This window comes from Myotis davidii, unplaced genomic scaffold (genome assembly GCF_000327345.1).
Source record: "Myotis davidii unplaced genomic scaffold, ASM32734v1 scaffold456, whole genome shotgun sequence".
NCBI classification, from domain to species: domain Eukaryota; kingdom Metazoa; phylum Chordata; class Mammalia; order Chiroptera; family Vespertilionidae; genus Myotis; species Myotis davidii.
The window spans coordinates 818,913-832,003 of NW_006287375.1; the positions used below are offsets into that span (position 1 = coordinate 818,913).

General features: G+C 47.7%; 1 long non-coding RNA gene across 2 annotated transcripts in view; it reads right to left on the reverse strand.

The window, feature by feature from the left end:
- The window catches only part of LOC107182368, a 56,759-nt gene that overhangs the window by 23,355 nt on the left and 20,313 nt on the right, over nucleotides 1-13,091 (reverse strand). For both annotated transcript variants that reach the window (XR_001513088.1, XR_001513089.1), the window contains exon 3: nucleotides 4,194-4,232. This is a non-coding gene — a long non-coding RNA (uncharacterized LOC107182368). The remainder of the gene's footprint in view (nucleotides 1-4,193; nucleotides 4,233-13,091) is intronic.

The window sequence follows — 13,091 nt, forward strand, 5'->3', positions numbered from 1 at the left end:
TGAAAAAGGAACAGTTAGAAAGCAAGAATGAGCATTGTATATTAAAAATAAGAAAGCGGCCTGGCTGGCATGGCTCAGTGGTTGAGTGTCGACTTATGAACCAGGAGTCACGGTTCCATCCCCAGTCGGGGCACATGCCCGGGTTGCGGGTTTGATCCCCAGTGGGGGGCGTGCAGGAGGCAGCCATTCTCATCATTGATGTTTCTATCTCTCTCTTTCTCTCCTTTCCTCTCTGAAGCCAATAAAAAAATATTTTTTAAAAAAGATAATTATTCTTAAAAAAATAAAAAATAAACAAGAAAGCAAAAATTAAAAAAAGAAATCAGCAGAAGGGTTGGAGGATAAAGTCGAGTAAGATTTCCCAAAGAAGTAAACCCAAAAGGCAAAGGGAGGGTAAACAAGAGAAAAAATGGTTTTAAAAAATTAGAAGGTTAATCCAGTAGGCCCAACAGATAAAAGAGAGAATTATCAAAGAACATACATTTTTTTCCAGAACACAAGCACACACAACATACTCCTTAGTTCAGCAGTGAAGACTGTCTACATTCACTATTGTTTTAACCAAAACTCATGTTATATTCCTATTGGAAGGGTGGGGAGTGGAGATTGGAGTTCTGAAGGAAAGTGCATCTCATCTACAAGGAGTCAACAGATTAGTCTAAAACTGGTAAATCAAGAAATAACAATATAAACAGAAATAGAAACGAATGAGAGGATGGAAAGAAAGAGGCTACCTCTAGAGAATGTGGGACTGAAAAAGGTGGGAGGGGGTTTTAATTATGAGCCTCTCTGCGCTACTTTTTTTGTTTGTTAATGCTCACAGGAGGGTATTTTTTTTTCTTTGATTTTCAGAAAGAGTGGAAGGAGGGAGGGAGGGAGAAAGAGAGGGAGAGGGAGAAAAAAAAGAGAGAGAAACATCGATGTGAGAGAGACATATAGATTGGTTGCCTCCCACACCTGCAACCCAGGTACATATCTTTGACTGAGAATCGAGCCCTTAACCCTTCTGTGTGCAGGTCAACACTCTAACCACTGAGCACACCAGCCAAGGCTTTCTGCATTATTGATATTTAAACCATATGCATGGATTATTTTAATACATTTGATAAAATAGAAATTAGTTAAAATTAATACAATAAAAATTGGAATGTGATGTAATTAAATTTATATATTTGGAGAATTCACTTATGTGGATGATCCATGCCCCAAGAATGCTCGCTCAATCGTCATAGTCAGGCATAAACCTTGTTAATGTGTAAGAGTTTCTCCTGACGCCACTGGCCGGTAAGGCAGTGGGTGGGGTGGGGTGGGGGTGGGGATAGGAGCCCACACAGCAGCCCTTGGTGGTCCCTGGCTCTTTGTCAGTGGGTTGCATATGCTTGGGCGACCTTGCTCTTGGGTATGGGAGACCAGGCTGCCAAAGAAGAGAGGAGCTAATCATCCTTTCAGGGTGTGTACTGTTTGATAGATTTCAAATCCACTTGTTTATGACTCAACTGAAGTTGTTTTAGCTCACCTGTTTATGGCAAAGACCCAAAAAAGTTGCTTTAAGAAGTAAGGTGGTTCTGATGTAAGAATGAAGTCAGTTGTGTCAGGACGTCCTTGCTTACTGTCGCTGAGAAGCACTCAGTAGCTGAGCTGCCCAGAGCCCGGCCTGGGGGCTCATCCATAAGAACATGTGGAGGAGCTGCTATGGCAAGTGGACATTCAGACTATAAATACTGTGAGTTTGTGAGGCATATCTGAGTTTCAGTCTGGGCAAGGCGACGCCCTGCTGACTTAAAAACCTCTCTGAAGACCTTTGGGGCATAAGCACCTCCCTCTGTAAAGGTGACTCTTACTGGCAGTGTGAAAAGCCATGCAGCGGCGCAAGGAGATGGCCTTGCCCTTCAAACGGGTGCCATCCTCCCCTAGCAACATGACATAGCAACGAGGGACTTTTACTTTTCACTCTGGCAGCTGGACGTCAGCTCTCAGTCGGCCAAGCATAAAGGTACACCTCAATTAAACTCAGACTTTTCCCCTTTTATCTCCCATTGCCTGGAACAAGAGAGTAATTAATCCATCATTGCTTTGGAGTATGTTACTTTTATTGGCTTATGAAGAGACATTAACCTGTATGCTATTGGTTTGTGTAATTCCCTCAGCAAACCCGTGTTAAATAAACTTCAGCCATGCAATCTCAGTCTCTGAACATGCATGATTTTGCTCCCCAAAACAACTCTGGATATGGGCAAGAAGCTGGGTTTCTAAAGGTGGGCGAGGAGCCCAGCCCAGGGCTGGAGCCTCAGGGGCCCCTCCCAGAACCTGCTGGAGGCAGGTTGTCACAGCAGCAGAAGGTGACTGCACACACTCAGTGTCATCTGACCTGACAGGTGGGCCTTGAGTCACCACATCTCCTACCAGGGGCTCCCCCATGAGGGGCAAAAGTGGGTAACTTGTTTGCAGGGCCTTGAGCCTTACCTCTGAGGTGCACCACTTGGGCACCAGCCCTCAGGCCTAACCGTCTTTTTTGTTCTTTTCCTTCCCCTCCTCCCGCCTCTACCTCAGTCCTCCCGAGCTCTGCCCCGGGGGCTGCTCGGCTGGCCGGCCTGCCAAAAGCATTGCAGTTTTTCATTTTTATTTGTTTAACCTTTTCAATTGTTACTTCCTTTCTTATTACATCACCATTATATAAGTAGTAAGTATTCCTTGTAGAAAAATAAGAAAATATGGAAAATCACCCATAACTCCAACAGCCAAATAAAACCACTATTTGTTTCTAGATTTCCAGAATGTTCCCAGGTTTATACGCAGGTAAATATACTTCTGGTCCAGAGTTCAGCTGCAGAGCACTCAGCGCGTGCCCAGACCCTGTGCTGGGGGCTCTAGCCCTGTTAATCCCACCGAATCCTCATAACTCTGTGAGGCAGGTGTTGTGCCCTTTTCCAGGCAAGAAGCTGCGGCTAAGGGAGAGCCGTTATCCCTGGCCTGAGTCCACGCTGGTCAAGAGACTGCTCTGGACTGCCACTCTCCAGGCAGAGGCCATAGCTACTTTCCTGACATGTTTCATAAGCTTTTCCCATTTTTCTTTTTTTTTTCTACTTAGCAATATATGCAAAAGCCTTCTTGTCAATAAATATATACCTAGGTCATCCTGCTGCATGACATGCCCTTGTGCGGATGTGCCAGATTTTTAAAATTTTTTTAAATGTTTTTATTGATTTTTAGAGGGGAGGAGGGAGAGAGAGAAACATCGATGTGATAGAGAAACATGGATAGGGTGCCTCCCATATGCACCCTGACTGGGGATTGAACCTGCAACCTGGGCATGTGCCCTGACTGGGAATCGAACCACTGACCTTTTGGTGCACAGGACGACACTCAACCAGCCGAGTCACACAGCCGGGGCAATGTGCCAGATTTTAAATGACCCCTGCCGTTTTGTTGGGCTTTCCAATGTTTTTTTTTTTTCCCCTATCACAAACAATGCAGTTATAAATATCTCTGTACACATACGTTTGCACAAATGTGATTGTTTTCCAAGGTCAACTCCAGAAAACGAAATTGCTTGGTCAAAGGCTGCACACATTTTTAAAAGCTGCCCCTTTCCAATCACATCAGCACATTCCCCCACTTCGGTGCACGTTCCCTCGCATCCACTATTTGCTGAGGACTTTCAGTTTTTGAAATTTGGACTGTGATTTAACAGACTCAGAAAACCTCTAAACTGGAAACATCCTAGCATATTCCTCTAGATCTAGAACGAAACCAAGATGCTTACACACACACACACACACACACACACACACACACACACACACACAGACACTCTGCCCAGGCCTGTCCTGACTGCAGCAGGCAGGGCAGACCCTCCAGAGAGAGCGAGTATGGGGCAAGGCCTGGAGGGAGGCAGAGCAGGAGGACCAGGCTGTGGCCCACAACTGGTTTGGTGGAGATTGTCATGTTTTCCCAAGGGAGGCACTGTCCTTCCGGCTCTCCCGACCTCACAGCCACCCCTGCTGATTCACCCTCCATACGAGCTGTCCTCGCTGTCCCCAGTGCCCACACTCTATTCAGGAAGTCACACAAGTCCCCTGGACCTTCACTTTATCCAGTTGCCAACACTTCAGCACTCTGGTCTTCCCTGAATACCTTCCAAGGCTTTGAAGCTGAGAAGTCCTGAACTATACACAGTCTCATTGTTCTCTTACCTTGATGCTGTTTTCCTCCAATAGGCTGCAAACTGGCACCTGGACAAAAAAAAAAAAAAAAAAAAAAAAGGAGGGGGAGAGTGAATGACTGAGGCAGAACACTGGGTGGGCCTTTGGGCAAAGCAAGCCTGGATGGAAACTGAGTGATGCGTATGCCTTTGTGGCGAGTTCAGAAGCCACTGAAGTCTGAGCTGGCTAAACGGTGACCCAGGGCAGGCACAGGCACCAGGACTTCTACACAGGGATATTCTCTTCTTGGGGAATTTCTTTCTCAGCAGCCTGTTAACGCTCTCACACTGGCAGGAACCCCAGTGCTCTTTCCATCACGTCTCAAGGCCTTGTATAAACAGTAAGTGGCTATTTCATACATTTTTATTCATATAGCTATGTATCAGATATTTATTAAACACCTACTATATGCCAGGCACTGTCCTTGGGTTCTGGGGGTACAGTAGTAGACAAAACAAGATAAAACCTCCTGCCCTCATGGAGCTTGCAGTCTATTAGGAGAGACCAACAACCAAATCCTAATATATAAAACGCCAGGGGCCGTCACGACCTAAATGACCAGATGGATGACCAAACAGCAGGCTGCGTGGGGCGACCAGGCCGCCGGGGGAAAGGGGGTTAGTGAGGGACGACCAAACGACTGAGCAAGCAGGCTGTGTGGGGTGACCAGGCTGGCAGGGAAGTTAGTGAGGGACGACCAAACAACTGAACAAGAAGGCTGTGTGGGGTGACCAGGCCAGCAGGGGGGTTAGTGAGCGACAACTAAATGACTGAACAGAAGGTTGCGTGGGGCAACCAACAGTTAGGAGCCAGCCGTCTTGGATTGTGAGAGGGATGTACGACTGCTGGTTTACATGGGATCGGGCCTAAACCAGCAGTTGGACATCCCCCGAGGGGTCCTGGATTGGAGAGGGTGCAGGCTGGGCTGAGGAGACTCCCCACCCCCCATGCACAAATTTTGTGCATTGGGCCTCTAGTACATAAATAAATAAACTATATAGCAATCAGAAGAGGTAAGTGCTCTGGAGGAAAAATAAAGCAGGAGAGGGCGGGAAGGGAGTGTTGGGGCAGGAGGTAGGAAGAGGTGCCAACATTCTAAATAGTGTGGCCAGGGAAGTCCAGACATCTGAGAAGGTGGATTATGAATAAAGACCTGAAAGAAATTAGGACGCAAACCCTGAGAATTAATGGGAAAGAGCCTTCCTAGATGGAGGGAACAGAATGTGCAGATGCTCAGAGGTGAGAGCCTGCCTGACATGGTAAATCTCAGTGGGGAGGATGGTGCAGCCAGAGTTGTGAGTGAATAAAGGGGAAGAAAGACGGGGAATCAGAGAGGTAGTGAGAGGTTCCAGAGTGTGCAGAGAATCAATAGAAGGCCCTGTGTAAACTTGAGCTTTGACTGAGATGGGTGCCACTGGGAACTTTTACACAGAGAAGTGACATGATGTTACTCACATTTTAACAAGTGATCTGGACACTGTTAAAGAATAAATTGGGAGGATAGGTAGAACATAGGCAGGAATCCTGGCAAGAAGTGATGGCAGCTTGGACCTGAGAGGTAGCATGGAGGTACTAAGGGATGGTCAGATTCCAGAAAGTAGAGCCCACAGGATTGGGAGTGGGGTATAAAATAAAGGAATCCAGGAGGTGTTTGGCCTGAGGGAACGGGAGGATGGGGTTGCCGTCACTGGACTGCAGAAGCCCGGCGATGGAGCAGGTTTGGGTAAGATAGGGAACTTAGTTTCAGACATGTTATGTATGAGATGCCTTTTTGATGTTCAAGTGGAGAGGCCTGTAGGCAGGCAGATAGTTGAGTCTTGAGTTCAGAGGAGGTGTCCAGGGTGAAAATGAAGATTTTTAAGCATTCAGTAGGTAGCTTTTTATAGTAGGATGTCACCAAGGGTGTGACTGTTAACAGAGAAGCTGTCTAAGGACTGAGCCCCATTCAATCGCTCAGCCAGGGAGACTAAGAAGGAGCAACAAGTACAATAGGAGAAAAGGCTTCAAGGAGGATGGAGCAATCCACTGTGATAGGTCAGGTCATACAAAGACAGCATTCATAATTGGATTTAGCATCTTGGAGTCACAGGTGATCCTGGTCAAGAGCAGACTCAGTGGAATGAATGGTTGGGATGAGAACCTGATTGGAACAGGTTTAAAAGAGAGGAGCGGAAGTTGTGAGCTGGAAGACAGAGTGGGCTGTCACTGCAGAGGCACCAGAAGCAAGGGAAATGGATGATAAGATAAATTGCTTCTACCTTCCCTCCACTCAGTTATAGAATGTAAAGCACAAAGCTGGCACTCCCACAACACCTGTAAATAACAGCCATTGTTACCAAGCTGGAGCAGGTGTGACAGGTAGCAAAGCTTCATGCAGTTCTGGCCCTATGAGCTGGCTATGTGCCTATTTCTAGACTCCCATGGAGCTATTTCCAGGTTCTCACTGTCACATGCAGCCTTAGGATCAATGCCCACATTGGGGCTGCTCCGGTCCTTACAAACCAAGATCTCAGTCGGACCCCTGCTCCAGATGGTAAGTCAGAGGGAGTAAGACGTCAGGGCGCTGTTCTCATGAGCTTGCCTTCTGTGGAGGAGACAAATAACCACCCAGGAAACAGATGTGTAGGCTAGTCACTTCAGCCACAGACAAGTGCAATGAAGACAATAAAATGGGGTGAAAGAGGGAGAAAAAATGTGGGAGGGGCCTCCTCCAGCCAGGTTATGTGATCTGGTGGCCTCTCTGGGAGATGACATTAAGACAAGACCTGGACAACAATGCCCAGCTAATTCTCCTCAAGCTGGCCCCTGGCCAAGTACTCTGGGTGGGGCCCGGGGTCATCTAAGTACAAAGCCAAAAGATGCCATTCTCTCCCTCTTCTGTCTCTAAAATACATTACTGGGATTTTTTCTCCATGATTTAAAAAAAGAAAAAGAAAAAAGCATGCTCACTGCAAGGACTGCAAAATATTGAAAACAGAAGAAAACAAGTCACTGAAGTTCTGCTGCCCAGAGAACACTACTGTCCACATTTGCTATGCACCCTTCTAGACGCTCTCATGTACACGTAAAGACATACCAGAGGCCCGATGCACGAAATTTGTGCAAGTATAAGCCTTCCTTCCGCTGGTTGCTGGCACCGGTTTCCCTCTGGCACTCAGGACCTGGGCTTCCCTCGCAGTCCTGGCTTCATTCGGAAGGTCATCCGGAAGGACGTCCGGTCTAATTAGCATATTATGCTTTTATTATTATAGATTGTTTAAAAACAAGATCCCGTTGTACATTGTGATTTGTGTATCTTGTTTTAGTCATGAATTTTGACTAAACGGTTGTAAGCATTCTTCTCATGTCATTTAATTTTCTCTTACATGGTGGTTTTCAATGGCTGCATGGTATTCCATTGAATGCATACTTTTATCATATTTTTATTTAATACTCAATTAAATATTGTCTAAATAGACTGCTTCCAAGTGACTGCTACTATGAGCAAATGCTAAAACAAAAAATCCTGTATCTTTTTTTCTTAGTGGAGGAGGTTTACAAATCTCTGATTGTTTCCTTGGGTTAACAGGAAATGTCATTGCCCAGTGGGAGCGCCCCAGGTCTCCTAAGATCAAGAGGCAGGCGGAGGCTGAGGGCAGTGCAGAGCTGAGCCCAGAGGTCACTCAGAAGCCAGAGGCGACTCAATCCTTTGATTTACCCTGGTCCTGTGTTCCTCCCAAGGGGGCTTGAGCGGAAGAGAAACAGCAGGCCCCTCCCGTAAACCCAGTGAAATCCAAAGGGATTCCCCACCTCAGCCAGGAAGAGGGTGTCACTCCCTGACGGAGCACAGGCAGCACCCCTATCCTCCCTTGAAATCCCCTTGAGGAAGCTCCGCCCTCCATCCCTCCCTGGGGAAAACATCTGAGTGGTCAGGCATTCAGCCTTTCTTTGGGGCCAGGCTGTGGGGACACACAGGGCTTTACTGGTACAGAAGCAGCAGCTCCTCTCTTATCCCTGACCCAGCCTTGCTCCTGAATTCTGAGACGGTCGATGCCCCCCATGGGAGCAAAGTCCTGAGGGGCAGTGAATTCTGAGGTAAGGTGGGAAAAGCATAAGCCCAGGAGGCCACCAGACTTGGGTTTGACTCTGAGCTCTGGAACATTCCAGACTCACCTTGGGCAAGTGACTTCATGGAATGTAAGCTCCATGAGGGAGGGACTTGGGCGCTCAATAAATACTATGCCAGGTCAACGCATGAGCCTTTCTGAGCCTTAGTTTACTCGTCTATAAAATGGGGATGATAACACTTATCTCACGGGCTTGCTGTGAGGACTAAATAAAACATGGTAAAATACTTAACACAGCATCTGGCGTTCAGCAAACAGCAGAGTCCAAAGCTCTGAAGAGTTGCTTTCGCCTTGCCACACGCCCCACAGCCCGGGCAGTTTCCCCTTGTTAGATAGAGTTAGTGTGCCTTCACTCTTCCCACTACTGCACCCAAACATGCCTCTGACATGGTACACATCACACTGTGCGTGTGCTTGTCCAACGCCCCTGCTAGGCTTCAGAGCAGTTAAGAGACAGGAATTTTGTCTAGTATCCTCTGTGCCTCTGAACAATACTAGTACATGAGGTAAGCAAGGTCCTTATCTCCATTCTACAGATGAGGAAACAGAAAGGTTAGGTACCTTGCCCTAAGTCCACAGATGAGGCGTGGCAGAGCAAGGTCTAAACCTGGTTCTAATTTCTTCTCCCCTGCTCTCTTCTAGGTGATTCTCTTGCAAATAGAAGACGGGGGAGTGGAGGGTTGGGGGGAAGAAGCAAGCCAGTTCCCATGTTCCTAAGAGAAAAGGCAGGCGGGGGGCGGGAGGGGGTGAGAGGAGGTAAGAGGGGGATGAGGACACATATGTAATACCTTAGTCAATAAAGAAAATAAAAAAATTATGTATATATTTTTTAACGGTATGTAAGAAAAGTTTTAATAAAAATTTCATAACTTAATTTTATAATATCCTGCTATATGTAAGTTTTTTTATTTGTAAAAGTTAAACAAACAAAAAAAAAGGCAGAACTCCAAGAGACCAGCAGTCTCCTGAGCCCATGTCGTCTTCTGAGGGCCATCATGCATGCTGCGGGTGTGGCCCCCCACCCTCAAGGCCTGTGGATTGGCTGGTCTGGGACAGGCTGATGCAAAGGCAGGGCCCCTGGCTCCCTCTACCAATGTGGAGCCCAGCCAGCAAGTGGACTTGGGTTTCTTCAGCCCAGAGTTGATGGTCACGGTCCCAGCAGCAGACGTAGTGGGCTGAGGGTACCTGCTCAGGACTGACCTACCTGCAGCTATGGGACAAGAAGGCTCTTCACCAGACCACAAGCATCCTGACTTCCTCATCTGTCACCCTAAGATCCTGCTGAGTGAGAGCCTCTAGCTGCCAGCATGGCCCAGTGAGGGAGAGGAGGCAGCTAGACCTAAGCCAGGGATGCAGAGGAGGAAACAAGGGATGAGAAGGACTGTTCTGGAGGACCAAGAATGGCCTCTGTCCACCTTCCTCCATCCTGACTTGCAGGTTTCTACAAGGTAGGTCCGTGGCTGATTCATCTGTGGCTCTACCCCACCCAGCAGGCTATTTTGCAGAGAGTTGGTACTTAGTAAGTGTAGCTTATTGGAGGTGTCCCTGGGAGCCAGTCTACAGGATGGCAGATGGCATCTGCTTTTTGTGTCTGTGTCATGAGGGAAAGGGCTCAGGGAGGGGTGGACTACACCTTCGGCATTCACAGTGTGCCTCCCTCCCAAAGCACACCCAGGTGACAAACTCCCTTCCTTAGACAAACAGAGACCATGTGGGGAAATCTGGACCTAGGTGTCTCCTGGTGATAGAAATGGACTGGGCGTGTGGTATAACTTCCTTGTCCTTGGGGATCGGAGGACTCTGCACACAAGACAGAAGAATTCAGAGCAATTATCTCTTTATTGGGAGTAAAACTGCTGCTTTTGCCTGAATGGTAGATCAGGAGTCTTCTTCCCCCTGCCATCCCCACAGTGTGCATGAATCATCCTATATAATAAAAGGCTAATATGCAAATTGTCCCCTCAACCGGGAGTTCAACCGAGAGTTCAACTAAGAGTTCGACCAGGGGGTGGGGCCAGCTGGCCAACTACCTGCAGTCCCTCCCCTGGCTGGCCCCTCCCCTGATCAGCCTCCCCCACCCCGATTGTGGTGGGCAGGCAGGACCCCACCCGTGTATGAACTCATGCACTGGGCCTCTAGTATGGCTATAATCATCCTGATGTCCTCTTACTAGTTAAATAAGGCCTTTCTTCAATCCTTCCTTGTCCATCAGGGTAAACGTGTCTTCCTCTGCAGGTGTGCTGCGTGCAGGGCTTGTCTCTACAAGACCAAACCCAGCATGCGTTTATCACCAGCACATCGGTATAGCCTTATGCTTCAGGATGAGGGTACCCAAACCCTGGAGTGAGGCATCCAGAGACCAGTTATTACACATGTGACCCTAAATGAAGTATACAGAATTAGGTCTATACCCCTCAGGCTGCAGCCAAAGGCCTCCAGGCCACGGCCCTCTCCATCTGTCCACCCCGATCCCATCTTGCCCTTTTCTTATCTTACACTATGGCTCAGGCGAGATGCCACTGCCTGGACCAGCTGGCTTTGGCTTAAGCCAGTGACTCTCCAAGTGTGGTTCCCAGAACAGCAGCATAGCACCACCTGGGACTTGTTAGAAATGTAGATTCTCAGGCCCTACCCCAGATCCACTGAATCAGGCAGAAGCCCTGGGGCGGGGCCCAGCTACCTGTGTTCTCACCCGGTGATTCAGACAGGCACCAAAGCTTGAGAATCACCTGGTTATGCCATTGCCTGAGCCCGGGCTGCGCTTCTTAGGCCTTTCCTGCCTGTTGTCATCTCAACCACCTTTCAAAGTTCAGCTCAATAGGATCCCTTTCAGGAAGCCTTCCTCATCCCCCAAGCACCTGCGGATGCCTCTTCAGAACCTGCAGCCCCATTCTGGCGAAAGGGCTTCGCTTCTGCTTCTCTTTACAGCGTGCATTTCCTGCTTCATTTCACAGTGAACTGGGATCCTTTGTTAACTGTCTCCCAGTTAACACTCTAGCGCACACGAACGTTACTCTGAAAACACCTTGAGGAGTAAAGGCCATGTCTTACTTCACTCAGTCTGTCAACAAACATCCACTGAAGGCCTGCCGAGCGTGGCAGGAACTGTGCTGGGCGCTGAGGTTTCAGAGAGAAAAGGTGCGGTCCTATCCTCTGGGAACATAGAATCCTACAATATGTACTTTTTTGGCATCTGGCTTCTTTCACTTCACATCTCTGTGAGATTCATCAATGTTGTTAGGTGTCGCCATGATTTGTTCCTCTTTAAAACTGCTGTGGCATATTCCATTGCGTGGATATGACACGATTTACTTGTCTGTTCTATTGGTGGACATTTGGGCTGTGTCCACGTCTATAAATAAAAATCCTGCACACACTGAAGGGCCTCTGCACTCATTCCTCTTGAGTTCATGCCGAGAAGTGGAACTGATGGCTTTTGCAACGGGTAGAATATTAGCTTTAGTAGATATTGCGAAACAGTTTTCCAAAGAGTTTATACCAACTAACACTCCTACCTGCAATGTATAAGGGTCTGCCAATATTTGGTATTACCAATCTTGAAAGTTTTAGTCCTTTGGGTGGGTATATAGTGGCATCTCATAAGTTTTGTTTCCTTATTGGCTATTTAGATATCCACTTTGAGGATGTTCCTGTTCAAGACACTTGCTTATTTTGTCTGTTTTTTTCTCATTAACTTGTAAGAGTTCTTTGAACATTGTAGATAACAAGACCTCTGTCATGTATGTTCCTGACAATCTCAGTCCGTGGCTTGCCTTTTACTGCCCCCCCTCCAAACCCCCCCCCCCCAGATTTTAGGAAGAGAGAGAGAAACATCAATGGGAAAGAAACACTAGAGCGAGAAACATTGATCAGTTGCCTCCTGTATGCACCCCCAAACAGGGATCAAACATGCACCCTGGGGATGTCCTGACTGGGAATTAAACCTGCAAGTTTTTGATGCATAGGACAATGCTCCAACTAACCAAGCCACCCGGCCAGGGCGCCTTTCACTCTTTTAATGTTACTTTCAATGAACAAAAGTTCAAGAGGTCAACTTATCTATCTTCTCATCTATGACTAGTGTCTTTTGTATCCTGTTTAAGAAATCTTTATTTAACATTAAGAAATCAGTGAACAGCCCAGCCGGCGTGGCTCAGTGGTTGAGCATCAACCAATGAACTAGGAGGTCATGATTCGATTCTGGTCAGGGCACATCTAGATCCGTGCAGGAGGCAGCCAATCAATGATTCTCTCATCCATCCTTGATGTGTTTCTCTCTCTCTCTCCCTCTCCCTTCCTACCTGAAATCAATAAAAACAAGCAAACAAAAAGAAATCCAGTGAACATAGAAATAACAACAAAACCCACTCATATTAAAAGCACAAAGACATGAAGGAGAAAGTTGGACGGTCAGCCAGAGAAGGATGGCACCTGCTCACGACGGCGTGCCTGCCTGAGTGAGACGCGAAAAGCCTGGGCTTTGTCCCGTAACATGACGTAGGTGAGAGGTCAGCCTCTGATCAGTTCAACAGGCATGTCTGGTACCCAGTGTGGATGGGGTGCTATGCCAGATGCTGGGATAGGTCTGTGGGGGAGAAAGGTCCTGGCTGACGGGTCAAGAGAAGGACCGCCTCTTTTCATGTGTGTTACATTGGGTCCAGCTGCCCAAACCTGCAGACTCCCCCGGGTAAAGGCCCTGCTCCTGCTCCTCTGTGTCAGAGCCTGCAAAGAGAAGCGTTTGCACTGGTCCAGCTGGCTGAAAAGGGGATTCCCCGCTCCCCCG